Source organism: Phyllostomus discolor, chromosome 6, assembly GCF_004126475.2.
Source record: "Phyllostomus discolor isolate MPI-MPIP mPhyDis1 chromosome 6, mPhyDis1.pri.v3, whole genome shotgun sequence".
In the NCBI taxonomy this organism is placed as follows: domain Eukaryota; kingdom Metazoa; phylum Chordata; class Mammalia; order Chiroptera; family Phyllostomidae; genus Phyllostomus; species Phyllostomus discolor.
Genome location: NC_040908.2, coordinates 112,106,175 through 112,133,894, shown reverse-complemented (window position 1 = coordinate 112,133,894; position 27,720 = coordinate 112,106,175). Strand labels below are relative to the sequence as shown.

General features: G+C 41.1%; 1 protein-coding gene and 1 long non-coding RNA gene across 30 annotated transcripts in view; one reads left to right on the top strand and one right to left on the bottom strand.

The window, feature by feature from the left end:
* Window positions 1-27,720, bottom strand: part of DLG2 (discs large MAGUK scaffold protein 2) — a 1,904,207-nt gene that overhangs the window by 177,492 nt on the left and 1,698,995 nt on the right. The window contains exon 1 of one of the 29 annotated variants that reach the window (XM_036030140.1): window positions 24,700-24,959. The exons of 27 other annotated variants lie outside the window; for them this stretch is intronic. The gene's annotated coding sequence lies outside the window, so the exon portion shown is untranslated. Of the gene's footprint in view, window positions 1-24,699; window positions 24,960-27,720 lie in introns of those variants that run through there. One more of the 29 variants, XM_036030139.1, reaches the window with a different exon arrangement.
* On the top strand, window positions 20,578-24,219 carry LOC118501489. Its single transcript, XR_004904114.1, has 2 exons — window positions 20,578-21,403; window positions 23,518-24,219. It is a non-coding gene; the product is annotated as an uncharacterized LOC118501489 (long non-coding RNA).

Here is a 27,720-nt window from a genome sequence, read left to right as displayed (position 1 = left end):
GTTCGTGCTGGGTCAGCTGGGATGCGCTTTGGGAGCAGATGGATGCATCCTGCGCCCTGCCTAGACCTCACAGCAATTGTTCTCTACCATGGGGGTTTCCACATGTGTGCGTGTGTTTGTATGGATTTAAAAGAAACAATAATATAAATTCTCAACAGTGTCTTAAGAGATTTCATTTTGTTTTCCACAATCAATTTTTATAAATAAAAGAGAAAATTTGGAACGTGTCAATTAAGACAATACAACAGCTCCCCATATTCCTATACTCTTGCAAAAGATGCCTTAATTCACTGCCTAAATTCAAATTCAGAACATACTTTGTTTTCTTAAACTGTTCTTACAGACTATTTTACTGTCTCAGCAGTGAGCTGTTGGCATCAGAGTGCCCTGGAAAAGTTGTGCTCATCTCAAGTCCTGGCATTTCCTCAAGGACGTCTAAATAGGGCTGTAGGAATCCGCAGATGTGACCTGAGCCTTCTAGGAGGGTGTGCCATAGAGACGCCCTGGTCAGCACCCTGCTCCTCTGGCCATACATGGCTGCACCTACACAGACCAGGGGAACATCACAAGCACTTGTTTGCTGTAAGGAGAACTCAGAATGCTAACAGATGGCACAAAGAACACAACCCTGAACAGTCAGCAGGATGACACTCATTAAGAGGCACCACTGAATCCGCTTTCAGCAAAATCCCATTCCAATGAAATATCACTTCTCAAATCCTGCCACTCTGCTTGAACAAACATGACTATAGGGTGCTATAATGTCAGGCTTGGTTGAAGCTCTGCAGATAACAGAGAGTGTCAGAGGCTCGGGGACTTTCCATCCAGCATTTCCTCCTGGGCAGGTCCTGACCAGATCTCTCCTGCAGGCTTCTTCACCTGTGCAGGTAGGACAAGGAGCCAGGTAGCACTCAGAACTACCTTCCCTAGCCTGGCTGTCAGGACCCTACCTACTTTTCCTCCCCAGCAGAATAAAGTGGGGGGAGGGGCGTGTAGAGAAAAACTGTGGACAAGGGATAGAGAAAACTTGCTACTCTATAGGTCAGAATTTGTTCCATGACAAAAATTAATTTATCCTCACATTTTTCCCAAATACATCACCAATTTGTTTCTCAAGGAAAATCCTTTCTTCCTCCCTAATGGAATGCACTTATCTCAGTGCAGGCTGTAAAACTACATTTTGCTATACTTTGGATGCCATGAACAAGTTATAGCGTTGTCATGTGAAACTAAGATCAGATGAACAAGTACTGGATGATGATTCTGAAGTCACCAACCCCAGGCTGCTGTGAACTCATTGACACAGAAGCCAACATCTCCCCTTCATCATCTGTTCCATGCAGCCTCTGAGAGCAAGAAGTAGAACCTTGAATAGTCAGTTTTTGACTCCTATGGCTTCTGTCTCTGAGGCCCCTCCCCCTTGTTACACCATGAGTGGCTCCTGGAAACCTACTCATGCTCCAGGACCCAGTGCAAATGCCACCTTTTCTAGTTGACATTTCATGAAGCTCAGTCAGCAAGAGCTGCTATTTCACCTTTGTTCCCATAGCTCTTTGTTATAAAATTTAAATTGGAATTTGTCCTATTCTATCCGTGATTTCTTGTTGCTACAACTCTAATGAAAAGCTATTATCCATTATAGTTAGTGTCTGGCATGATACGTCAATTAGATGGCTTAACAAAAGGACAGACCTCTTGAATTGAGTTTCCTAACTCACTAAGCCCATTATTAGAGGTAAGAAATCATACAAGTGGGGCACCTGACACCGTAAAGATGAAAGGCTGATACTCGTTAGTTGGTTAGTTAGAAAGGCTGATACCCTACAATCTAAGAAATCTGGGTTCTGACCTCATGGCTGCCATTAACATCCCCCCCAACCCAGTTCATACCATGTTTAATCTTTGGTTTACTAGTCATTTACTTACTTAGCAAATCTTACCAGGAACCTTTGCCTTTGTTACATCATTGTTTGCTACACTGTTGTTTACCAATAGTATCCATGCTTTCATATGTACTCAATGCTTACCATCTTCTTCTCACTGCCAAAGACATCAGGCCAAGAGAACATGCAGAGTCGCCAACAGGAAACACACTCAGATGTCTTTCATGAACACACAGACCTAAGAAAACAGGGCTACCGAGGAAAGACGTGGCAGTGCTGTGACCTTGGGCAAGTCACGAAACCTCTGTGAAACTAGGATACTAGCCACCCCTGCTCAGACTGTGCGGTTATGGGCACACAAGAGCTAAGGTCTGGAAAACACTTAGCAGGAATTACCTCCCCGAATTAGCTTTTCCTGTATAAGTATCTCTACTATCTCTTAATTACAGTCCAGCTGCCTAGTATTTTCTTATTCTTGTCTGTTGATAGTGAATCCCCAACAGATTTTAAACTGGACACTTCCTATATAGAGAGTGCTTTTTGAAAGATTTCATGTTTCCTGTCTTCTTAACAAGGGTGGGGACAAACACAGAGAGACCTTGTTACTTATGAAAAATACAGATTTACTCTGATCATCTAAATCTATAGACACCTGAGAGGAGAAAAAAGATTTTGCCAAAAATTATTGGTCCAACCAACCACAATTATGGTAATTCTTTCCAAATGCCAGCAAAGAGATCAAAGGTCAAGTCTTATCTCAGCTTCACAGGATGGTAATGATAACAAACATAGCTATTCTTAGTAGCTAAAGTATATTTTGCAACTGTAACTGACACCATTTGACTCTCTCTTTCTGGTAAGCTAAATAATTTACAATATATTTTTCTTTGAAACAATAGATTCTTTAGTTTAGTAAAATTGCCCAGTGTGACCCATCTTCTTATTCATGATTGGCTCTACTGCCTGAGAACATTGCTTAACAAACACAACAAAGGGCTTTGAAAAATACCTGCTCCCTGGAAAGCCCTGGAATTGCCTGTCTTCTCAGCTCTCCAACCTTATGCACCTTCAAGTTTCGCCATCTCTCTGAAGTTTTCCTCAATATTTCTGGGAGTGAGCCTTTGCTATGTGCCAGGAACTGTCCTGGATGTCTTATATGGAGAGTGATCCTCTGCCTTTCCCTCCAACCTGATGTGGGTGCTGGCATCACTCACAGTTTACAGAAGACACTTGCTCCAGGTTACACAGGTGGAAACATGATGGACCCCAGGTTTGAAACCAGGTCTGTGCGTCCAGATGCTACGCCCTGAACTGCTCTTCTGTATTGCCCTGGCTGTGCATAACTTCCTTCACCTTCATATCTCAGTGACTCTCACAGTTCTTAATATATACTAGGAACACAATAAATTATTGTGGGATAACGGTCATAATAATAGACAACATTTTTTGAGCATTTACCTGTGTCAAACAACATTCTAAGAGTGTTACATATGCAAACTCATTCTTTAAAAATTTTTTAAATTAATTGATTGAGGTGGAATTGATTAATGAAATTATATAGGTTTCAAGTGTGCATTTCTATGATACATCATCTATATATTGCATTGTGTGCTCACCACCCAAAGTTAAATCTCCTTGGTCACCATATATTTGACCCTGTTTACCCTTTACTATACTTCCTTCCCACCCCCTTTCCCTCTGGTAACCACCATACTGTTGTCTGTGTCTATGATAAACTCATTCGGTCTTAATGGCTCTGTGTGGTGGCTATTAGTGTTTCCTTTTGGAGATGACAAAACTGAGGCACACAGGGATTGATTAATGAGACTGAGAGCTAGAAAGAGAATGCTTACCTCCCATTCCTTGTCTGTCTTTGGTCTACACCCAGACTAGGGTCTGCAGGAGGCCATGTATCTTTTTTGCTCAGAAATAAAGTAGACACTGATACCCCACTCCCTTGGGTTTATTTCTTTACCCTTTTGTACCCTATTCCTAAATCCTCCATCAGATAATTATTTTCTGCAGATGATGTAAGGCTTCTTGCCTGGCAGGTCAATCGGTTTGGTTTTCTTTACACGGTCTTACTCATCAGGTTTGGCATGCCAACGGGGCTCCATCTTTCTCTGTGCACAGCAACCCTGGGCAGCGGGGATTACCCTCACTTAACAGACAAGGCAGCTGGGGAACAGAAAAGCTAAGTAGTGATCTGAGATTGGATAGTAGACAATCCAACTCCTGATCCACAAACTGCAAGACCATGGATGACTCACTTTCTGTCTTCAAATTCCTAAAGCCTGCCATCAGCAAATGTGATCCCATATGAAACTGTATTGTATTGCATTGCATTGCATTGCATTGTATTGTATTGCATTGCATTGTGTTGTGTTGACCTTATGTTAAATTGTATTGTTATACAATCAATTCTTAAAATGCAGCTTATTTGATTGTAAACTGTTGACATGATGCCATCCTTTTTCCTTTAGTGCCCTCAGAGTAACACTCTCCCGTTCTGGATGTACTATTTGTTGAATCCTAAATTGGAGATCCCATCCAAGATAAAAGTCTGTGCAAGCAGAACCAGAAAATTCCTACAGTTCCAGGCCACTGGGAAGAGTTCTCCAAGTGCTAATGCAAGTCTTCTATGACTCTCTTCTCTCCTTACTCTCTATCTGTTTCCCAAGCACTTGCTTCTTCCCCATTCAATTACCTTCTATACCTCACATATCTCTTCACAACTTTACCACAGTCTCCTCCTGCATGCCCTCAGGCATCTCAGAATGTTCAGACTGAACATTACCTCCCTTCCGACCACCCAGTTTCCTGGGTCAAAAACATCACCAGGAATCAGCTCTTCAAATTTGTGTTAAAGGCCTAGTAGTAAAGATAAGAATAATAACACCAGGACTAGCACATTTTTACACTCCACTTCATTTTTCAAATTTTGGCCTGCATAATTATTCAAATACAGAAGAGACTTTTGTTTCTCTATATGTACCAGATGATCATTGTTGTTTCTGCTTCTTTAAAAAGCAAATATACAGCCCTGTTTCCTATATTCATATAGGCTTTAATAAGTGAGATAAAATGAAATGCCCTTTCCTTGCAAAGAATAAACATTTAATTTTTATTGTGCATAAAGTCACATGTATAGTATTTATGGTAATCTTTATAACTAGCCTATGGAGTTGGTATTATTACTCACATTGGGTAGATGGGTGAGCTACATCTCAGACAAAGGAAATGAGTTGCCCAAGTTCACAAGGCTGATGAGTGACAGTGGCAGGATTTCATACTACATTTACCCCTAGAACGTATAAGTATTCTCCACACCATTTGGTATCCAAATAAACCAGATCTGAGAGTAAACCAAAAATGTGGTCATGAGTTTTGCTTATTTTATTCACATCAGGTAGACTATAAGCTTTTTAACAGTATTAATTATCAAGTTTCCCAATTACAATATTTATGCAAGTATTAGTTATTACTATTGTGACTTATGATGAATCATATTAGGACTTTATCAAAAAGTGATGTATAGCTAGGTGAGAAGATTAGACAAAAAAAATTGATCAAGAAAATGAATAGTAGCTCATATTCACTTGAGAGAGAGAGAGAGAGAGAGATACAGAAGCATAGTTGTTTTATTTTTAAAGCACCTAAAGTGTCCTGAGGACCATGGCGGCTGGTAATCTTGGAGAAATAAGACACAGCGTAGCCCTTATGGAGCTCTTAGCCTGGGGGCGGGGGGAAGAATACAAAGAAACAGTAACATGTAATAACATTGTTCAAGTTCTATGACAGAGGTTGCGACAAAGTAGGTCACGAACCAGCAGCATGCCAACCATATGTGACACAAACCTATTTTCTGACTTCACAGTGTTTGCAGAAATAAGAACTAAGGGTTAACATTTAAAAACTGAGAAATTAACCATCAAAATTTATGTTTGTGTTACCCCCAAAATGAAAAATCTGACGACACAGCCTGGATTCCTGTTAGGCCACTGTCAATCGGAGCCCAGCAGCTGCTGCCTCCAAGGGTGGTGGGTGTGTATATGTTCGTAGAGAAGCTTCCATGTTTCATTAAATTAACAGTTTCCAGGAAGGTTACTTCTAGACATTTTCTACTGGGACCTCATCTGGTATACTATTTCACCTTGGTAACACTGCTCACCAAGGTAAGCACATAGAGTCTCAGATAGTCATGCACTGACATTTAAGGTGACGTGCGTAGAAAAGATCAAGGCAGTATTGACAGGAAGAGAAAGGGCTGAGGTACATAAATGTGTGGGTTGGTGGCAGGGGTTGGGGGTGGGTTACAGGTGAAAGTAGTGATGGGGAGATAGAGAGAAAGGTGATAAAACTATCCAATTGATTTCCCTTTCACCTTCTCTTTCTCCTCCCCTTTCTGTCTCCTTCCTTGCATCCCTCCCTGTACATACACTCCTCCTGACTTCTCTAAAGCTCATGTTCTTTCCCTTGTGGCCCACAGCTTAAATTAAGGACAAAGGCAACTACAAGTGCCCCAGACAGCTCTCACCCCAGCCTTCAAAGGGCACCGTGAAGCTGCCTCAATGCAGCCTTAAAGGAATTGACTGCATTCTACATGCCTGGCTTAAGAGAGGGAACAAAGCATAGTGACCTCCTGTTAGAGACACATATGAAGGTGACTGGTAAATCCTCAGGACAGAATAAATGAATCATTCATGCAAATAAACACATTAATACATGCCCTGAGACGTCCATCTCTCATCCTTATACCTACTGTGAGGAGGCAAGGTTTGTGTCTCTATGGGACATTTGCATTTCAATATACTTGTACTGAGTTAATACACACATCTACTGATACATATCTTTAAACACGGCCTACATCTGTTTAGAGAATATATGCTTTGAAACATGTCCAAATGGCCTTCAGAGTCAATACAAATAAAAATAAGGCTCTATCTGATACAGGCAGGCACTGTTGATTAAAACTTTGCTATTTGACACCAAAGGTTTTTCCTTTTGTAAACTTTGAAATTATTTACTTTGTCAGCAATCTCATGGAGAGGACAGAGTGAGCCAGCATGAGACTTAAAGGAATAACTGATTCTAAGGTACCTACTATGTGCCTGTTTCTATTAAACATGTTAATACATGAACTCATTTAATCTGCTATAATTAAATGTGAGCCACATGAAGGGAATATTTTATGTTTTTATCCACCTCAGTACCTGTGGAACAATTCCTGCACATTGGAGGTGCTCGTTCTGGCTATCTGTCACCTACTGGTCCTCGGCACCGGCCACTGACCTCCCACTCCCACCCATCCCCCAGTGCCATCCACTGCTCACAAGGGCGAGAAGCCTGAGAACTGCTTTCCCAGAAGCTCTTGTCATCAGGGTAACACCTTAGATTCTTCCAATCCAAGTAACTTGCATGAGTTTTGGAACGTGGAAGGCCGGTGGCCTACTGGCCCAGGCTTTGCACTGCACACCACTGCTGCAGCGTCTCACAGTGTACTCAGACGCCACAGTTCATGGTTGGTCTCCCGCTCCAGAGCTTGCAAGAAACTGTCACTCCCAAACGGCTCCTTGAAATTTCCAATTTGGGTGTAGCTGCCCTCCACCCCTGCTTATCACTGCCCCACCTTTCAACGGTTTCTAAGTACACTAATACCCCGAATTACTTCCCTTTCTGCTTAAAATACATAGGGTGATATTTGTTTTCCTGACTGTTTTAATGCTCTATAAATATTTGTTAAACAACTGAGTGAAAATAAAACAAAAAACAATTCAATGGGCAGTAGTATTCCTACCTTGCAGTTGAAGAATGGAGGCTCCTAGGATGAAATAACAAGATTACACAGCCAACTATTAAATGTCAGAGCTGAGAGTTGAGCCCTAGACGGTCTGATGCCAAAGTGCTTTTGCTTTTTCCATTCAGACACTACCCGCAGTGGGTATAACATACCACATCGCTGCCAAATCTTATCTCAGAGGTTAAAAGCTGTTGTTTTTACTGTTTCTTCTGCTAGGCACCATTGCAGCTAGAAACCTTCCTATAAATTAGAAGGGTACATCAATTCCCAAGGAAAGCTGTTTATTAAATATGTATTAGATGCAGCAAGACACCCTGTTAAAAATGTATATTGTGTCTGCATTACCTGTGTGTGGTCCACAGTCCAAGCTTACAAAGTATTAATTGAGAGAGTGAATAAGTGAATGAAGTTCACTGGTTTTGCTTGGTCAAAAGTTTCTTTGCAGAGAGATTATATGCTCTGACTCAGGGATTACCTGGGTAAGACCACTTGTGGGTTGTCAATTCCATTAAAATTAAAATGCCTGGGCCCTTCTGATTGTTCAGCACAACTGTAATACCACCTCGGCTCTGATTTTCTTTGAGAAACCTCAGTTGTCAAGAGCATTGTAATTCTGAGGCCCCTAGAAATAAGAATCCACCCCTACTTTCCAAACGAAGAACTGAGGCACTGAAAACTGTTAACCTACTTCTGATGTAATGTAATAGAGAAACCACTGCATTTGGAACCAAGCAGATCTGGGTTCCTGTCCTAACTGCTGCCACTTACTAGACCTGAAAACTTGGATAGCTGTGTCTGCAACCTCATCGTTCTCACTTATGAAATGGCGGTGGTGATATGTCCAGAGCTACTGCCAGGTGAGCTATTGCAGACAGAAGGCACTCAGCACAGCACCTGGCCCGTGGTATGGATTCAGTGAGTGAAAACAGTAGGCTGTCATCCTGTAGGCTGGTCTGTGTTAGTCCACAAGGCTCTCCAGTCCCAAACAGGCAGCAGTGGTGGTGCAGAGGAACACTTAAAAACATGTTTTGTACACTCATAATTGCACCACCTAGAGATTCTGTAATTGCAAAGAGCTGAGTATCTGCGCATTACAACTTTTGTAGGCTTCATGGTGCCTGGTGCCTTTAGGAGGGGAGAGTGGGAATGGCTGGCAGAGACTGGGTGAAGTAGAATCATCACACCTCACTTCCCCTTAAGAGGAGATCCAAGGTTAGACTTGCTACAAGATTCTGGGGGTGGAAAGGTAAAGGTGGATGCCTTTTGCGTGCCAAAGGTAGTAGTTAAAGCAGTAGGAATGAATGAGAACACAGATAACTTGGGAAAATGAAACCATACTTGCCTCAGAAAACTCACAGCAGTAAACTCTAGCTCAGTGCTTGGCACACAGCAGATTACCAATAAATATCAGATTGGAAAGTATGTCAATCTTCCTTAAAATGAATGTGTCCCCCATTTCTCTTACAATCTAGACTCAACATGTCTTTGAAAAGCTAACTGAAGCATATATACTTCCTGAAAATTCTGCATCTCTCAGTTTGAAAAAAAAATCCTCTTCTGAAAGCTAGTCAGCACTAATATTTATGAGCTTTCCCATCCTACTTACACAGCCTAGGCTCCAACTTGACTTTGAGGGCAGAGAACATATTTTTTGCATGGTTCAAAATTTGCCTGTCCAGCAGGAGCTTGAAAGTAAGCACTTGATTAGTCAACTAGTTTTAAAATATTGTCAGAGAAGTAAGAAATATATACAATGCTTTAAAGCTCCAGAAGTGTGGAAAAATAAAATGTGTGTACATAAGTGACTGGTGCCCAGCTTGGAGAAGGGAAGACTTAAGGCACCACAAGAAAGAAGGCACTGAGCCACTGGTAAGAGCAGAGCCAGGTGTGAGGGAGACTCTTGCGAGGAGGAGACTGGTAGAGTTGGTTCTAGCAGAGAAGAGTTGGCTCTCCAATGGTTAAGAGCTGGCCCTTAACCATTGTTGGGTTTCCTTCTTATGTTAAATGCTGTGCTAGGCAAAGCAGTATTTTCTATTATATTTGCAGTATAAGGCACAGTATTTCCTCTCAAAGAATTTGAGCAGCAGGAGTAAATCAAGGAGTAGTTACAACATAGCACACAGCTGAGAACAAAGGAGAGTATAAACAGGGGCTATACTTTGGCAGGTAGGGTAGCTTGTGGGTGCCCTGTCTCTGCCAAGGATAACCTGAGGAATATGACAGGTAATTGTGACTGCAGCCTAAACAAAGTTGAAGGAAGAGATGAGACAGAATTTCAAGATGATAAAGCTTACCATTAAAAAATAATCCTTTCAAATGCATCTGTTGTTTTAACTACAATGATAAATATTCAAAGCATCATAAGTCCTAGACAAAAGCAAGTTAGACCAGGCATGCCTTTGTTCAGCCATTAGGCAACTTGGCTAAAAGAAAATAGATAACCTGTACTGCCCTTTTGGAGGTTCTCTGAACGATTTTTAGAATGAGGTGTACAATGGGAACATGGGATGGGGGTTCTCTGTCAGCTCTGTAGGTTTTAGGAGTGAAAAGGACAGTGACGTGATATAGCCAGGGGTGCGTGGGTGTTGGCAGACAAGTCAAACACTATTACACGCCACCAAGCTTTTCTCAGGCCTGACTTGACCCACTACTTCTCCCATGATTTTATAAACATTTGTATCAGATTCTCTGCTTCATGCTTTCACCAGCACTGTTTTTTAGATCTGCCTATCCTGTTGCTAGACAGATGTCATTATAAAAAAGTATTTTATAGACAACTGAAATCTCTCTTTTAATTCTCTCTCTTTCCATAAGACTTCTTCTGCCATCTGTAGTTATATGAGACGGGACCCCCCAAAACTGGAATTTATTTATTAAAAATTGTGCATTTATTCTTACCTGTTTAAACTTCAGTCACCTCCAAAGTACTCTCCATTTGATGCAATACATCTATTGAGACATTTTTTCCACCGCTCAAAACAGTTTTTGCACTTGTCTATTTTGATGCCTTTTAGTGCTTTTGCCATTTTTTTGTTTCATTTCTTCCACATCAGCAAAACATTTCCCTTTGAGGACTTTTTTTATCCAGGGAAATAAAAAAAAAGTCGCTCAGGGGCAAGATCAGGTAAATGGGGGGTGTGGGACATAGGGGTCATGTCGTTTTTGGTCAAAAACTGCTGCATACTCAGCACAGCATGGGCAGGTGCACTTGTAAATCACCCATCTTGAAATGGGCAAACGTGTTGAAAAAGTCTTTAAAAAAATTCACTGAAGCTGAACACAGCCTCTCACAACAATGCCAGCTGGTACACTGATACAGATGGTCTCCTAGAACACTCACCTAGTGGGGAGGGTCTGTACTACAAGGGGCCTGCCCTCCAGAAGATAATTCCAGTTTTTATTGGGTCCCCCCCTCCTATAACCTTTCTTCTCCTTATAAGGCTATCTTTTATTTGAATAACATCATTGTATTTATTGTTGTTATTCATGAACTCAAGTATCCATGGCTTCTGTAACTGATCTTTATCTGATAATGTTTCTAGAATTCTGTTCCCCAAGTGGTTATCTCTAGAAAAAACTATAAATATTTAATAAGGTGATCCCTGTCCTAGCATAAGACTCCACTGTAGCCTGAGAAAAGGTACTATCCAAGAGAAGATCATGACCTTCCAAAAGGATCGTTGTTGGTGGGTGAAATGGACACAGTGCAAAGCCAGGGCTTCAGTCTCCTATGCCAGTCCCACCCAACCTATGAATATAGACAAAGAAAGAATGAATCCCCCCTCCAACTAGATCTTTAAGCAACACAATAATCTCATTTCAGCCCCATTTGTCTGTGGCCAATGATCTTCTTCCAAATCCAGACATACACCAGAACTGGCCTGAGCTATCTGGAATGTGTAGGCACCCTTGTACATTTCCTTATGCACACCTGCCTTTTGGTAATTACAGCTGCATGTATTTATGAGCATAACTAAAGGGAAAATATAATAAAGGAGATTTATTGCAAGAAAGAATTTTGTAAAATAAGCTTTTGTCTTTTGTCTACATTTAAGACTAGACAACCTTTCTCAGTGCATTCAATGAGTTTTCAAGTACATTTTTCTTTCATTTGCTCTTTGAAATAGAATTATTGCCATTTAAAGGTGATATTCAAAGTCTGTTTGCCTACACTTATTATAGCTAAGGATATGACATTCAGAAAAATGTGCATTGGTGGAGAATAGTGGACATGGAGCTGGTATGACATTAATATATTCCCTAATTCATTTGTAAACAATTCTATTGTCATTTCTGTCGATCCTGAGGTTTAGGTATTAGTTTCCTAGTCCCCAGCACATATATTAAAAGGGACATTTTGGTCTTCACAAACACTTATTATCAGAATAAAGAGTTGACAGCATGGCAGTGGGTCCAAAATTACAACCAGCCTGTCCAAAATGTTTAGGAGCCATGTTGGAGAAATTAGTGATGCTTTCTCCAGGTGTGGCTACCTTCCTTCTCTTTGCTTTGGGATTCACCATGAGGCATGTGCAGCAATCAGAGTGAGAAGGGAAGCCAGCCCTTGCTTCCCACTCACTCTACCATCTCCTGGGGAGATGCAGTGCAAAGACAGAGTGATGAAGCTTAAGCTGGAGTCCATGAGAGAAATTCAAATGGTAGCACTGGTCATATTGGCATCACAGGTGTGGTGGGCATTGAAGCAGGCTAGGATTTTCATAGAAGAAGGTATAGTGGAGAGCCTTCTGACTCATGCATAGAAACATTCAATTGTCAACTTGTAAAAAGGTAGGAATAGAAAGTCCATTTTTAACTCTTCCTCTCTAGTGTCAGGTACTTATCTGAGAACTAATAACACTTGTAAGATAGAAACAAAAACCTACAGTGTCCCAGAATACACCTTGCTATTTCATCTCTCTGTGGCTTTGTATAGACTGCTCATTCTACCTGGAATATTCTTGGTTCTTTAGTTCTCTAAAATACTGTGGAGACATTCCTTTCAGAGAAGCTTTCTCTAGTTCTTCTAACCAGAGGTAATATTCCTCTCCCTGGGTTGCCTCTGTATTTTGTTAACACTAAATTACTTACTCCTGTTAATTCACTATAAAGTAATATTCTTGCCTCTGGCAGTAACTTTTCAATTCAGAAGGCCATGTATAAAAGCAAATTGGTTTTATGCTTCAGTTGATAGATCTATGAAGAAACAATCTATGCTACTGTGCCCCTTGGAAAGTGTACTTTTTCTTTGTGAATATATGTATACGTATGTCTTTGCATATGTACATTTCTATGCCAAATATATGCATATATTATACATATGGAACATGCAAGTAAGGCCCACAGAGGTATACAACCCATTTATAAATAGAATGATCCCTTGTCCCCTCAAACTTAATTAAAGACAAAGTATGGTTTGTACTTTAACATAATGGCTTACGATTTCAAGTTTAGTCTTAGCTCTTTGTTTCTCTTTACTCTATTGTGAAGGCCCCACAGGTATATTTGTGTCCTGAAACTGTGAGAGACAGATAATTGTTCCAATCTTGAAAATAAAGGAACAAAAATTAATACCAAATCAATTCAAAAAGCTATCATGTATTTCTCAGCACCCAGAACAGTGCTAAACAAAGTAAGCACTAAATGAATATCTTACGAGTAACTGAATAAAAAACAGATATTTGCCATTATGGGATTCTTTGTTAAGACAAGCCAATGAAAGAGTTTTGATAGGGAAAATGGCTTTAATAGGGAAAAAGCAGTTCAAAAATAAGACTTGATCCAAATGGTAAAAAGAATTCTACGTAGATGATAAAAACTAAAACACAAAAAAAGTCAAACCTCATAGTTATGCTTTACATTTTGTGGTCTTTTCAACTCTGGGGGCAATGATGTATACCGTGGTGCATGTAGTCCCCTACCTACCTAACCCAAGTCGCTTATCCTGCTGCTGGAGTCAGGAGTCAGTTAACACCCAGTGAATCCCAATGAAGATGAGAGATACGTGGATGCCCAATAACCTCCACATTACCAACAGTCTCACCAGACTCTGTAGAACCTTCTTTAGCTGCTGTGCTTTTTTACCATTCTTGGGCTAGTCCTACACTTCAAAAATAAAGTGGATTTTTGGTGGTGGTGGGTGATAATGTCCATGGGAGAAGGTGAAAGCAGGAAGAAGGTCAATGAACATTTACTGAGCACCTACTCTTTTCAGGCCCCGTGGTAGCTTTCTGGAAAACAACAATAACAAAACCACTCTACTGAAAGCTCTGTATCTGGATACTCACTATTTACTATTGGGAAGAATAATAGGCCTCGGTATTACACATAGTCCTTATTTGTAATTTAGTATTGGAAAGTATATTTATAACCACAGAAGAATATAAGTCCTTTTGGGCCTTCTCACATGCACATAGTTATAAAATTCTAAATTTGTATTGACATAGATAAAAAATTTCATTAGAAACTCCCAGCAAATTCCATCTAATCTATGACACAGCTTCCCTAGGGGATATCATGCATGTTTCAACAAACCCATCTCTTTGGGTTGCTCCTGGGTGAGAAACTACCTGAGAATTCTGAAAGATGGATGGATTCCCTTCTACTGTTAACACATACCTACCCAAACATTTATTAGAGAAAAAAATTTGGCAATATAAGTAAGTGAAAATTTCTAAGAGTAGTATACTACTGAGGAGTGACTTGATGGAAATCTTCTTAAAGCAATAAAAACAAATCAGATTGTTTGTAGGTCTTGGCTGCTCCAGCACAGTTTGGATTAGAGGTGAGAGCATAGATTAAACCATCTGGCAAAGCCCCTCCTGGTCTTCCCATTCCCTACTCTCTGGGGCTGTAATTTTCATTGGTACAAAATCAGCACCTGTGAAGGACCAAACTAGTGTTCACAAGGCAGTTGGTACAGGGCTCTTCAGATGTTTCATAGATTTATATTGAAAAATTAGGTTCAGATACCATAACTTAATTAAAAGATTTTTTTAACTACAAGAAAAATGTTTTACCTTGTATTTTCCTTATCTCTATGACAACTAAATAGTTGGGAACAATGCTATCTTGTACTCATTAAGAATATGGCCTCACAACCTGGCATTCCATGAATATTAAATGCAAATGAGTGAATTATCTAGTTTCAATGTGGCTCCTGCCTTCCTGGCTTTCAGTGATGAGCCGACGTTTTGTATATAGAACATGAATTAAGATTTGTTTCTTGAGAAGTAGATGAAAGTTAAAGAAATGATGGGGAGCTGACCACTTGAATAACACACCATGCTGTAGAACTTGGAGGTTTGCATCCTCATCTTTCTCTTGAATCTTTCTATCCAACATAATTGTGCTCCTCCTATGAGTCAGCTACTGGGAGGACAAAGAAAAATCTCTGCACTCACTGATGAGCTTCCCCTGGCGATGGCGACCCACACAAACAGAAGATTTGAAACATGCCCAGACCATTTGGGATATAGGGAGGAGATGGGATCGAATCCACTGGTAGGGAAGGAGGAAAAAGGAATTCTTCTAGGAAGATATATAATCTGGTGTCTATCAATTAACCATGCTAGATGCTGGGTACACAAGGATAAATGAAATCAAATCTCTGCCCCGAAGAGACTCATTGTGAGGTATTTTGGCAAGAAGTGTGGTGATGCCATACTCCGGCCCATAAATGTACAATTTCCCATATAGTTTATTCATAGCAAGTATACGCTCATTGTTGTGTAAGGCATAAATTGGAAAGCAGAGTTAGAAAAAGTTGGATCTGATGTAAAATCATTAATGCATCATTTTACTCTTTCAATTTCCATTTAAAGATGAAAAGCAAGACTTTGCCGATAGGCTAAAACCTCAGGCTCTGTGCTTTATTGTTTTTTCTAATGTTCCTATGTTATGCAAAGGTTATAAGACTAATGTTGGAAGATCATGTAATCAAATTATGATGGATTTAGATAGTTCCCTGTGGCTTGCCTACATTTTATATTGCTACTGAAGCAACTGAAGTGAGCAATATAAACATGTATCATCCAGTCATAATTTAAAATGATGCTCGCAATTGTGGAAGGCCCAAGAACCCTCTTTCATTCACTTAAGGACCGTCAATATTTCCTTGAATTCGCTTTTGGCCATGACAAGTAAAAAAATACATCTTCATATTCACCATGCCGGCACCAAGAGTCTTGCACACAGCAGGCAAGGGTGGGTACCCGTGGGCTGTCGTGCCTCTTCCTAGCTGTGTGGTTGAGCCTTGTTCTCTGCTCTCTCCTCAGTGCTGCTAAGAGAGGTAAACGAGGTACTGTGCACAAAGTGCTTTGCACAGTGACAGTAAACAAATGGGAAATTTATTTACTATGTGTTGAATGAATAAAAAAAATCTTACCTTCTACCCTTGTCCTTTATCTCTGTCCTATCCAAATCCCTGCTCAGTCTTTCCAGACAATTTCAAATAATATCTCCTTTATCACTCTAAGAAATTATACAGGGCTGTCTTGAACAACTTAATACTTAATTATGCATTGCTTCTGAATCTAAATGTTATTTTCCTCAATGTGGCCATAAGTTTTTTAAAAATAAGACAGGTCTTACACAGAAGTGCTGTCAAAATATTTAACAACTAGCCGTCCCAGGCACTAACTCTTTATTTCATCTTTAGGTAATTGATTAACTCTTTAGTTGCTCAATCTTGAAGCTGTGGAAAAGACCTGAGAAGTGAACTGGAGTTGCGGGTGGTCTAAATCAGCCCAGAGGGCTCAGGGTAAGAGCGATTCACCAACAAGAATGTAAGTACAGTACTCCCCTCCTAATTTGCAGTTTTACTTTCTGTGGTCTAATTACCTGCAGTCAACTGCAGTCTAAAACTATTAAATGGAAAATTCCAGAAATAAACAATTCACAAGTTGTAAATGGTACGTCATTCTGAGTAGTGTGATGAAATCTCATGCTATCCTGGTCCATTCCACTCTGTTTCACCCAGGACATGCATCATCCATTTCTCCAACATACCCATGCTGCGATGGTGCTTGCCTGTTAGCCCCTGAGTGGCTGTCTCAGTCATCAGATGGCCTGTTATGATATGCAGGGCTTGTGTTCATACAGCCCTTATTTTACTTAATAATGGTCCCCAGTGCAAGAACAGTGATGCTGGCAATTCAGATATGTCAAAGAGAAGCCACGAAGTGTATGTATGTATAGGAAAAAACATAGTATGTACCCTGGGATAATGACACCTTTTAATGGTTTCATGACATATGTGCTTATCCATCACCCTTCCACTATATTTAGTTGCTTCTTGCTCTGCACTGAAGAGCTGTCTATTTTGAAGAAGAAGGAACCAGTGCCCCAGGGAACATTTCCTACAAGGTTGCTGCAGCCTTGTCTAACTCAAGCATGTCTTCTGAGTAAGTGAGAGGTTCCTCACTGACCCAGCTGGGCTGGGAACCCTTGCCATGCCTGGCTGCACGTTTTCTGAACAGATGTGCTGTACCAGAAGCAAATGGCAAAAGGAAATAAATTTTGATTCCAGTTATTGCCATTATTGAGTGTTCTTTTTGAAAAGAAGCTAGATACCTGAGTATGCCTGAGAAACCTAATAATGAGAAGTGTGCTCGTTATTAGGTAGGCAGGTTGACAGCACTAAGAGACAAGCTTCAGGAGTAAGAAAAGAGAATGTTTATGATTGCAGGTGAATGTCAGAAAATCACCAACGGTATAAACACACTTCCTATAGAAAGTAAATAATAGTCTTGTCACTTCCTCTTCTATGCTGCAAAACTGAAAAAACAATCCAAAACACAGCTAATTAAATTTGGAGTCAGGAATTTTAGCGGGAACTGTTACCAAGCCCATCCAGGAAAATCTTATCCAGGAAGTATTTTACATTCTCAACGGAAAGAAAAGATGATTATTGCTCAAGGCTAAAGAATGGAAGAACATAAATTATATAAACTGTGAATCACACAGACACCAAAGTCAAGGTCTAACATTTCTATGAAACATTACTATTTGGCTAAAAGTATTTTATCCTAGTCTATCTCATTTTCATATGATATATACACCAGGGGTCCCCAACATCCAGGCTGTGGACCTATTCTGGTCCAGGCCCATTAGGAACCGGGCTGCATGGCAGGAGGTGAGCTTGAATGTAATGCAGTTGAATCACCCCCGACACCATTCCCCCGCCCCCCCCCCCCCACCTGCATCTGTGGAAAAACTGTCTTCCATGAAACTGGTTCCTGATGCCAGAAAGGTTGGGGACCACACAGTTGGCAAGCACATCTACTCAAAATACCCCCAATTTGTCTGATACCATTTTTTTAGCATCATAAATTTCATGACATCAAAATTCAAATAAATTTGAGGCACTGGTGAGTCATTCACCTTTTTGAGCAGGTTTCATCAGAAGCACAAAAGGAGAAAAAAATTGATGACAATGGTATGGTTTAGCTCTAAGGTACTATAAATTTTGAACCAGGGTACAAAAACTTTAAGGTTTTATTGAATTGACTCCAAATCTGTGCTACATTATACAAAATAAGACCAGCTGACCATGGTTTAGCTTAAAACCCAACTGCCATCATTCAACAGCAGGTTTGGTGAAAGTGATAGGTTAGGTTTTTTGTTAATTATACCACTGGGCAATTGGCGTCAGGCTGGTAACTTTTGTAATAGTGCCAGTGTAAAGGTAAAGAGTTGAACAATTACCTGGTTATTTTTTGTGACTACAGAGAGCTTTCTTCTCTGTCTTGAAGCCTTTCCCTCTCTCTTATGTCTTGGCAAACCCTTACTCATCATGGAAGTCAATTAAGAACATGTACCATTATATGCTTGGCCTTTTCTCCATGAAGCCACGTACCCACTCCACTGGACATTTCTGTACATTAGGTGCTGTGCTTATCACAAGCTGAAGCCGGCTGTGGGATGCTGTGCCAGCATCCACCACCATCACCATCGCTTCCTAACAGCCAGCTGCCAGATTTTGTTTAGGAACTCATAAGGTCATGGTGGGGGGTGGGTGCTGTCTCCACTCTGTTCCAGCTTCAGAATGTGGCTGGTGATTCAGTTTTATGAGCATGGGTAAGCCAGTCCATTCAAAGTACATTCTAGGGACCTTTCTCAGGATCTCTTTCTAGTTGGACGTGACTAAGAAGACAAGTAGCCTAGCAGCCATTGGCAATCATCTGGGCACCACGAGGGCAGTTAGTCTTAGGATACAGCTAACACCAAGGAAGGCAGTGTGAAAAAAATAAAACAAAATAAAACAGAGTAAACAACAACCACTCCCACCCCCACCAAAACAAAACACCAGATTTCTTGACCACCTTGTGAACTACATGATCGGACCTCTTATCACCAGCTTCACTGCTATACTTTCAGGTTAAAACCACCAATACATTCCCTTTACTGAGCAAGTCGGGCTGAGGCATGTTTTCTGTCACTTGCAGTGGAAAGCAGCCTCACCTGCCCCTGCTCTGGCACAGCAGGAACCGGGCAGTGTTAGAACAGTGGGCTCATATCCATTTTGCCTGGATTATCAACACCTTGATTTGTAGGGTTAGGATTTTTCATTCTTGTAACCTTAGCACCTAACAGAATTTCTGGCACTAGTCTATGCTTAATAAATGATTAATATAGACAAATAAACAAACTAATATAAAATAAAACAAACTAACCTGAATTATTCAGACTAAAAACATCTCTCCCAAGTATTTTGAATATTGTATTATTTGACTTGACTCTTCTTACAGAGTTGGATATCTACAATGTACCCATAACTATTTCCTATTCTAATTCAAGTCCCTAAAAATGTTTTTTCTTTTTCCTCTTAATTACATAAATAACACATACTCATTATAAAAGTTCCAAAGATACATAAAGCATACAAAACAAAGTAAAAAAAAAAGTCAATTACCACCACCCAAGGCATATACTATTGTAAGTTTTTAATGCAGAGGTTCAATAATAAGTTTTATTTTGTTCTTTTTTTTTTTTAATCTTCCTGTACCATCCTCACTACCACCTCTGCTGGGCAAAATCAATGTAGCTCATGTCTTAGTCATCACAGAGTCATCAGTTTAACTGCTGTGTTTTCAGACTGGGTGAACATTTAACGTAGACACACTACGCGTAAAGTATTTACTGTGCCAGATGCTTTCACAAGGATGATGGAATAGCTATTTACTGGAATAAATATTATCCCATTTACATCTTCCCAGCAGCCCTGAGACAGGAATTACTAAAGTAGTTTTATAGCTAAAGAAAGCACAGTTGTAAGATTTGGTGGTAGAGAATACTTTTCAAAATGCATTCTGCTTTTTTGGCTAGAATACTACTTTATGAAGATAAGAATAACAAAAACGAAAGCATAAGCCAAAAAAACCCACTCTGTTAATTGCATAACATCTTTCAGTGCACTTAAAATAAATAAATAAATGAGTATATAAGTAAATAAATAAACCAAAAACTCCTCCCAAACTCAAGATTCTTAATAATTATAGAGATATTGTTGCCTGGAACTTCTGGCTGTTAGTTCTCCTTAGGTGGGTCTTTGTTTCTGATACAACAGAAAAGGAGGCACTGGGACAATGAGGCCCCAGACAGCAGAGGGGCTGTAATAATGACAGAAGGCCACACAAAGCCACTGATTGCCATCTCTGCTTTTCATACCAGACTGTAAAGCAGAGTTCCGCTGGGATCCTGCAGGCAGGCTTCCATTAGTCTTCAGCACTAAGGGTTACAAGTGCAATTTAAAACTAGAGATAATAAAAGGGCACCTGAAATTAACAGTGGTGTCTCTGAGCAAATATACTTTCTAATGGCATAAGAGGCAAGTGGCAGAGAGTTTTTTCTAAAGATTTTATTTATTTATTTTTAGAAAGAGGGGAAGGGAGGGAGAGAAACATGGATCAGCTGCCTCCCGCATCAGGGCCTGGCCCGCGACCCAGGCATGTGCCCTGACAGCGAACCGAACCACTGACCCTTCAGTTTGTGGGATGATGCCCAGACCACTGAGCCACACTGGTCAGGACAAAGGCAGAGAGTTTTAATCCAGTTGACCTTAAGATCCCCAACATCGGTTTATGCCTCTGAACTGGAAGAAAGGCCAATTCTAGTCTTGATGAATCTGGCTGCTATCAATTCCAAAATGGTATTTAAAGAGCTTTTAATCTGAGATCTTGGTAACTTTGATCATTTTTTGTTCCAATAATTTCTTTTGGCTTACTACGGAAAAGTCAAAAGCAAAAACAAACAAAACTGTACAAAACCAACCCACTGAAATTTTAGCTTCACTACTCTAAAATGCAATTAAACACTCTTCAAAGCAGGGTAGGCCTGTCTCAAACACTTTGGGGAGCTGGCTCAGGGCAAAACACAAGTGGAGCCCCCAGACCTGGGCCAGCCCTTCTTCTCTGCCATAGTTCCTTCCTGCACCACAATAGGTCTTTCATGCAGCTGTGTGGACATCCCAACTCACTAGTCCAAACATGTGATCAAACCCCATGCAAATAGCAGCCTGTTGGCTTCCCCTACATACGCAGGGGTAGGCACACCATACCGCTGCTGGAAAGAATCTCAGGACTGTTTGGGGAAGAAACTCTGGGGTGCTGCCTACCTCAAATATGGTCCAGAGAGCAAGACCCAAATGTGTGCATCCACCGAGCCCACAGAGCCAGAGGTGCCAAGGAAAGTTGCCCAGGTGTAAGGGCAGCACTGACTCAAGGTAACTTTTGGACTTTATCCTGGATTTGGTAGACTCATGACCTTTAAAATTTTTTTCATACTTGATATTATACTTTGGTGAAAATTACAGAGATGGCTCATAAAAATGTGATATTGGTTGGCATAGAGCAAAAATGAGAGCAAAGGAAATCCCTAACTTCATATTTTTTTTACCCCCTAAACACTGATTGAGGTTAAATATGTGGGGAGAAGACTCAAAGTAGGTACAGGGCCAAGAACCTCCAAAGGTATTGTGGAGAGCTAAGCAATCCTGTTGGGTAATTCCACCATGATGATTACACTGTAGATTCTGGAATCAGACATGTATGTGTTCAAATTCTAGAGCTGCCATATGCCAGTTTAAATTAGCAGTATTTAAACAAACATTCTCTGATCTCATTTTCTCATTTGATAATAGGAAGCAAAACAGAACCTATTTCATAGGCTGTGATAAGCATTAAATGAGAAAATGCATGTAAACACATTCAGTGCATTGCCCAGAATGTAATAAATGATATTTACTATATAATCAGGTACTTTAATGCAATGTCAGGGCTGGAGTTATGGCCAAATCATTGTTTAGCAAGCAACTTAGAAGGCAATGATATATTATTTGGCATCAGTTTATTTTCATGATCTCCATTCAAAATCCAGCTTATTCTTTGAAAAATAATGTAAAGACTCTGGATGCCATTCTAAGAATTAGTTGGAAGTGAACTGAAAGGTAATAATTATATATTTACTAGGTCTCCAAAATAAAACACAAAACTAGCTGTAGGAAGCATATCTTGCTAACGAGGAAAATTTGTATAATCTTCCTATTCATGTACTCTGCATATTTCTTCCAAAACTAACATCAGAATGAGTTAATACATTTTACAAAATTCAACTGAGAACAATAATAACTACCTTTTCTTGGCTCTCTTTTGTGCCAAACAGTGCAGTATTTGCTACACCTACGGCGTGCATCTGGTGTAAGCTTCCTACCTTCCCCCTCCCAGTTTTACAGATAAGACCACAGGGCACACGAAACCCCTGCCTTTGCCACTGAACACCACTGAGCCAGGTCTCTGAACAACGCCCTCCCCGCCCCGCCCCCCAGTGCTGGCTCTGACCACCTCCCAACCTCTGCCAAAGAAAATCACAGGTGTCAAGGAGGCCACGTGTTCACGCTTCTTTGGCTTTTAGTCCTTTTTTGAGAGGCATGTTTTTATGCGTGTATGTGCTGTCTGCGAAGGCGCTTGTCACTGTTCCTATTTGTCTTGCTGTAAATTTAATTGAGAATAACTCATGCTAATTTTTCTTTTGTTGCTATAGCATTATTTTTGGAGGGTGGAGAAGATGGGAAAACCACCACCAAATGAGAAGAAACTCAGTTTATTGGAATTGGTACATTGATTTATTTCTCTGTAAAACCACTCTGGCTCAAAAACCAGATACTGCTGTGAAATAAACCACAGGCTCTGGCATCTTTTTAAAAAATGTGATACAATAAAATCCAGTGTATAATACTTCGCAAAGCGATTTTACAACTCTATTGTTCTTGGCATTAAGATACATTAACACTTTTAGGAACCTTCAGCTGTGTGTCCTGAGCTTTACAAAGCCCCATGGGCTAGCAGGAGCATCAAACACAGATGTTTATACCTGCAATGTTGTGCTGATTTCCTACCTCAATCATCATTGCTACAACCCAGAGGCTCTGAGCTGAACATAACACAAAAAGACATTTTATAGACCCCTCGTAGGGCAATGGCTGTAGAATAGAAGCCAAGTCTCAGGTTACACACCCCTAATGCCAACCACAATATATTATTCCTCTGCTCTTGAAGCAGAACTTAACTTAGGGAAATGGAAAAATATGGAAAAGCTATTTATGGACAAAAGAAGTATGACTGAAAAATGTGTTCCTGGAAAAAGATGTATACCATATTCCTAATTTGCCAAGTTTTGGAGCAATCAGAAAGTACACCAGGAAAGGAGAAATAACTTTATTGGAAGTGTAGTGGCCAAAATATTTATCTGGAGAAAGCAAAGAGCAAGCTAAGTCCCTGGTGAAAAAAAAATCATGCATTTTTTTCAAAGAGATGCTAAAATGAGTGGCTTTTCCTGCAGATAAAGAGAATGTTCTTGTCAGGTCTACAGCTCCTACAGCTACAGAGAAAGTGCAGTTATGTATAAGGTAAACGTTCTGGGCAGACAGTTAGTGGGTTCGGAAGACAGGAGCTCCTTGCCAGTGAAATAAAGCAAATGTCAACAAGCCAGACACACTTGAAACATTCAGAAAAATGTCTTGCTATTCCTCTCTATATTTAATATGCCATATGACACCACAGTTAAATCTGCTGCTGCAAAAAAAAGTACACCAAGCTGTTGGTTTCCATGAGATTTGGACAGAGGAGAAACAACGCAGCAGAAAGGAACAGGGAAAGGCACAGCTTTTACTTTTCCTTCTGAGGAGGAAATGACTCCCTACGGCTGGCTAGCTGACCGGGAGTTAGCGCTCACCCTGCCCGGAGCGGAGACCTGGAGCACACCCAGATGGAGCCCAACATGCAGCCTCTGGTAATTATTAATGGGAACGGGAAACTAGAACAAACAGTCACAAGTTACACAAATGCAACGACCATGCCCTCTGCATTTGTCTGTCCTGTGGGTGCTTCCTACGGCTCTTTCTATAACGATCCGGTCTTTTCTTTCACTCTCTCCTCCACACCATCAACAGGCATGCAAATCTCCTCGGATTCTGATCTCACCCCAGCGAAAGGCAAGGACTACCACCATACTGAGTTTCACAATAAAATCTCACAATGCCAATTATTCACAGTCCCTCAGTTCTGTTCACACAAAAGATTGCAATTTGAATCTTGCCTTCTACAGGTTCAGCTCTGTTGGAGCTGGTTACCAGGCAAACTGTCTGTTTTAAGATTTACCGAACGCTGGGGAGGGGACCATATGGGGTGGGGATGGACAAACCACCTTGTACATACCTCCTTTTGGCAGCTAAGAAAAACAATTTCGTGACAAAGCTTACCGAATGCATGAAACCGACAGAATGAAACCTGAGAAACTTTAGCAACCAAAGAAAGCAGCCTTCCAAGGATCAGAGTGAATAATTGATTCGTTAGGTTTTGTTTCATCTTTTAAGCTATTTTGCTCATTAAAGGGAATTGTGGAATTTGTCAGCAGCCTAAACACTAACACACACTTCTGACAGCAAGTGCATATTCAGAACTACAGATCCATTCGCCAAGCTTATTCAACAACAGCGATTAGCTGCAAAGCCAGGGAACTTACCAGGCGCAAAATAATTGGAACAAAGCAGGGAGGAGGCAGGAGGCACTAAAGGCAGCTTCTCCGTCTCCTTGGTGCCAGGTTCTCCTGTCTGCCGTCCGGTTCACACTTGCCTTTATAACTAAGACTCCAACAGAACTCAACTAGCGAAACCTGATGAATTATAAAACAGCCCCTCCTAGACTCTCATATTTTACATCACAGGGGGTGACCATGTAGCATCCTCACTCCCTGGGTGCGTATATTTCCTTGTAACTCAACCTGATAAATATATCAGCCTTAGAAGGAGATACAGTAATTGGTGTTTGGGATGTACCAGCATTAACCAATAAGATGCTTTCCCACCACAGTACTGTGCCTCCACCCCCTTCTGGTGTTCCCCCACACCTTGTTAAGGTGGATCCACCCAACCCGGTGGTGGGGGGGGCAGGCAAATTTGGCAAAATGTGAAGGAAAGCCCCTGCATCTCAAACATACACACAGGGACATGTAGTACTCAGGGTTAATTCTCATAATAGTTCTGTGAAGATCAGTCCTCATATTTACATACAATGTCACAATGTACCAAATGCTTTCTTCCTGAGCCTCTTGGCAACCGGAAGAGGTATCAGTAGCACTGCTACAGTATTTATGAGCCTCCAGAGCAAGGTAAGTGACTTTGTCCAGTGTTTGCAGAAATTGAGGGATGCAAGGAGCCTTAGGGATTGGGTTGTTCAGTCTGCTCACTGTGCAGATGAGGAACCTGTAGCAAGAGACATAAAGTAACTTGCTCAGGTCACCTCATTTCCAAGTGTGGTCTTCTCATGCCAGGAACAGTGTCCTTCTATCCTACCATGCCACCTCGAGAGCACAGAAGCCCTGAAAACGGGGGGCACGCAAGAATCAGAAATGCTATCATTGATCGACAAAAAAATCATTAACAGGCAGGCTGCAGGGAGGAAGGGCAGTGCCAGAGCTTTCTGTTTCCTCAGTCAAGGTCAGAATCACCTCTTTAGTGTCATTGGATATCAACATTAGAAAACCTGTTTTTAGTAATAAGAGCTACTATCAGGCACTTCTTATGTGCCTGGGAGTATGCTAGGTGCCTAGACTCATTTAACCTTCAAAACATCCCTATGAGATAGATAGTATTATGGCAAGAAACAGATGGAAACTGAGATTCAGGGGTTAAAAAAATCCAAGCAGGATCACAGCTGCTAAGTGGCAGGGCTGGAATGGAGTCCAGACAACCTGGTGTCACAGCCCACACTCAGACACGTCATCCTGTCCCAAGCTATGTTTTACATCAACTCAGAGGCGGGTGAGCAAAGCGACAAGCAGATTGATTTACTACGGCCTTTAGTAGGAAGAGTAAAAAGATCACAGATTTTGAACCCCGCCCCCGACTTGTGGGTAAGCCCTGGTTTCGTGGCTCCCCACTCAGCCCCACTGCATGCACTCTGCTTTCACTTAGCATTTGCTCCTCACTAGTCAGGGTTCTGCTCCCGCTCTCACAGGACGGCTCCCTGACGTCCTGAAAAGAACAGCATCTTCTTTCCTCCACTGCGCTTTACTCTCTAACTGGACTTTGTTTTCATTATAGTACTTGTCTCTCCTTAAATTTATATTAAATGTATTTGTTTATGTCAATAACTTTTGCTTCCTCCCATGAGAATGTAAGCACCATGAGGCCCAGGGTCTTATCTGTTCTGGCCACGGCACTAGAACAGGGTCTGCCACGTAGCGGCTACTTGAACATTTATTCAGTGAACGTGGTCAAAGGCCCATCTCGACTACTTCTTCATTATATATCTTTCTTGTTTTTTTTATTTATTAATTTCAGGTAGAGAAAAGGTTGGGGGAGGGGGAGAGAGAGAGAGAAAGAGAGAGAGAGATTGATTTGTTGTTCCACTTATTTATGCATTCATTTGTTGGTTCTTGTATGTGCCCTGACTGGGGATCAAACCCACAACCTTGGCTATTGGGATGACACTCTAATCAACTGAGTTACCTGGCCAGGGCTAATTATATATCTTAGGATAAATTGTTTAATGTCATTAAATCATAAATTTCTCAATTATAAATTTTCTTTACTTAGCAACCTGTAGTCCAGCAGTGAGGGCCTCTCCATGACAACATGCCTCTCACTGAGGATCTCCTTCACCCCTCCCCAGAAGAGAAGAGGAAGCACAAGAAGAAGCACCTGGCACAGAGCCCCAGTTCCTGCTTCATGCACATGAAACGCCCAGGATACTGTAAAGTCACCACGGCGGTTAGCTGTGCACAGGTTGGTAGCTTTGGGTGCTGGCAGCTCCACTGCCCTGCCAGCCCACAGGAGGAGAAGCAAGGCTCCCAGAGGGTGTTCCTTCAGAAGGAAGCAGCACTAAACGTACCCTGAATCAAGATGAGTGGGGAACCACCCTAATAATCACATTTTGGATACAAAAAAAGTCCAAAAAAAACACCAACCCTTACATTACACTCTGGTACTTCGAAATGCATTCAGCTTCTCCTTTGAATGACTTTGCTACAGCAATTCCAACAATTCCATGAAAGTGGTCAGTGGTGTGGGTTACCTTGTCTCCCTCCCAAAACTCCTATGTTGAAGTCCCAACCCCCCCATTACCTCAGAATGTGACCTTATTTGGAAACAGAATTGTGGCAGATGCATTATCAAGTTAAGAAGAGGTCATACTGAAATAGAGTGAGTCCCTAATCCAATAGGACTGGTGTCCTTATAAAAGGCAGAAATTGAAACACAGACATGCACAGAGGAAGAAGGCCATGTGAACACTGGAGTGATGCTGACACAGTCAAGGACCTTCCAGAAGCCAGGAGCCAGGCCAGGAACGGACGAGTCCCTACCTTCAGAGGAACTGTGGTCCCACCCACACTTTGGTTTCAGACTTCTGGGCTCCAGAACTAGGAGACAGTACTTCCTGATGTTCTAAGCCACCTAGTTTGTGATCCTTTGTAACAGCAACCTGGGATATTAACACAGTCAGATATTATCCTCATCTGACACATGAGGAAATTGCAGCCAAG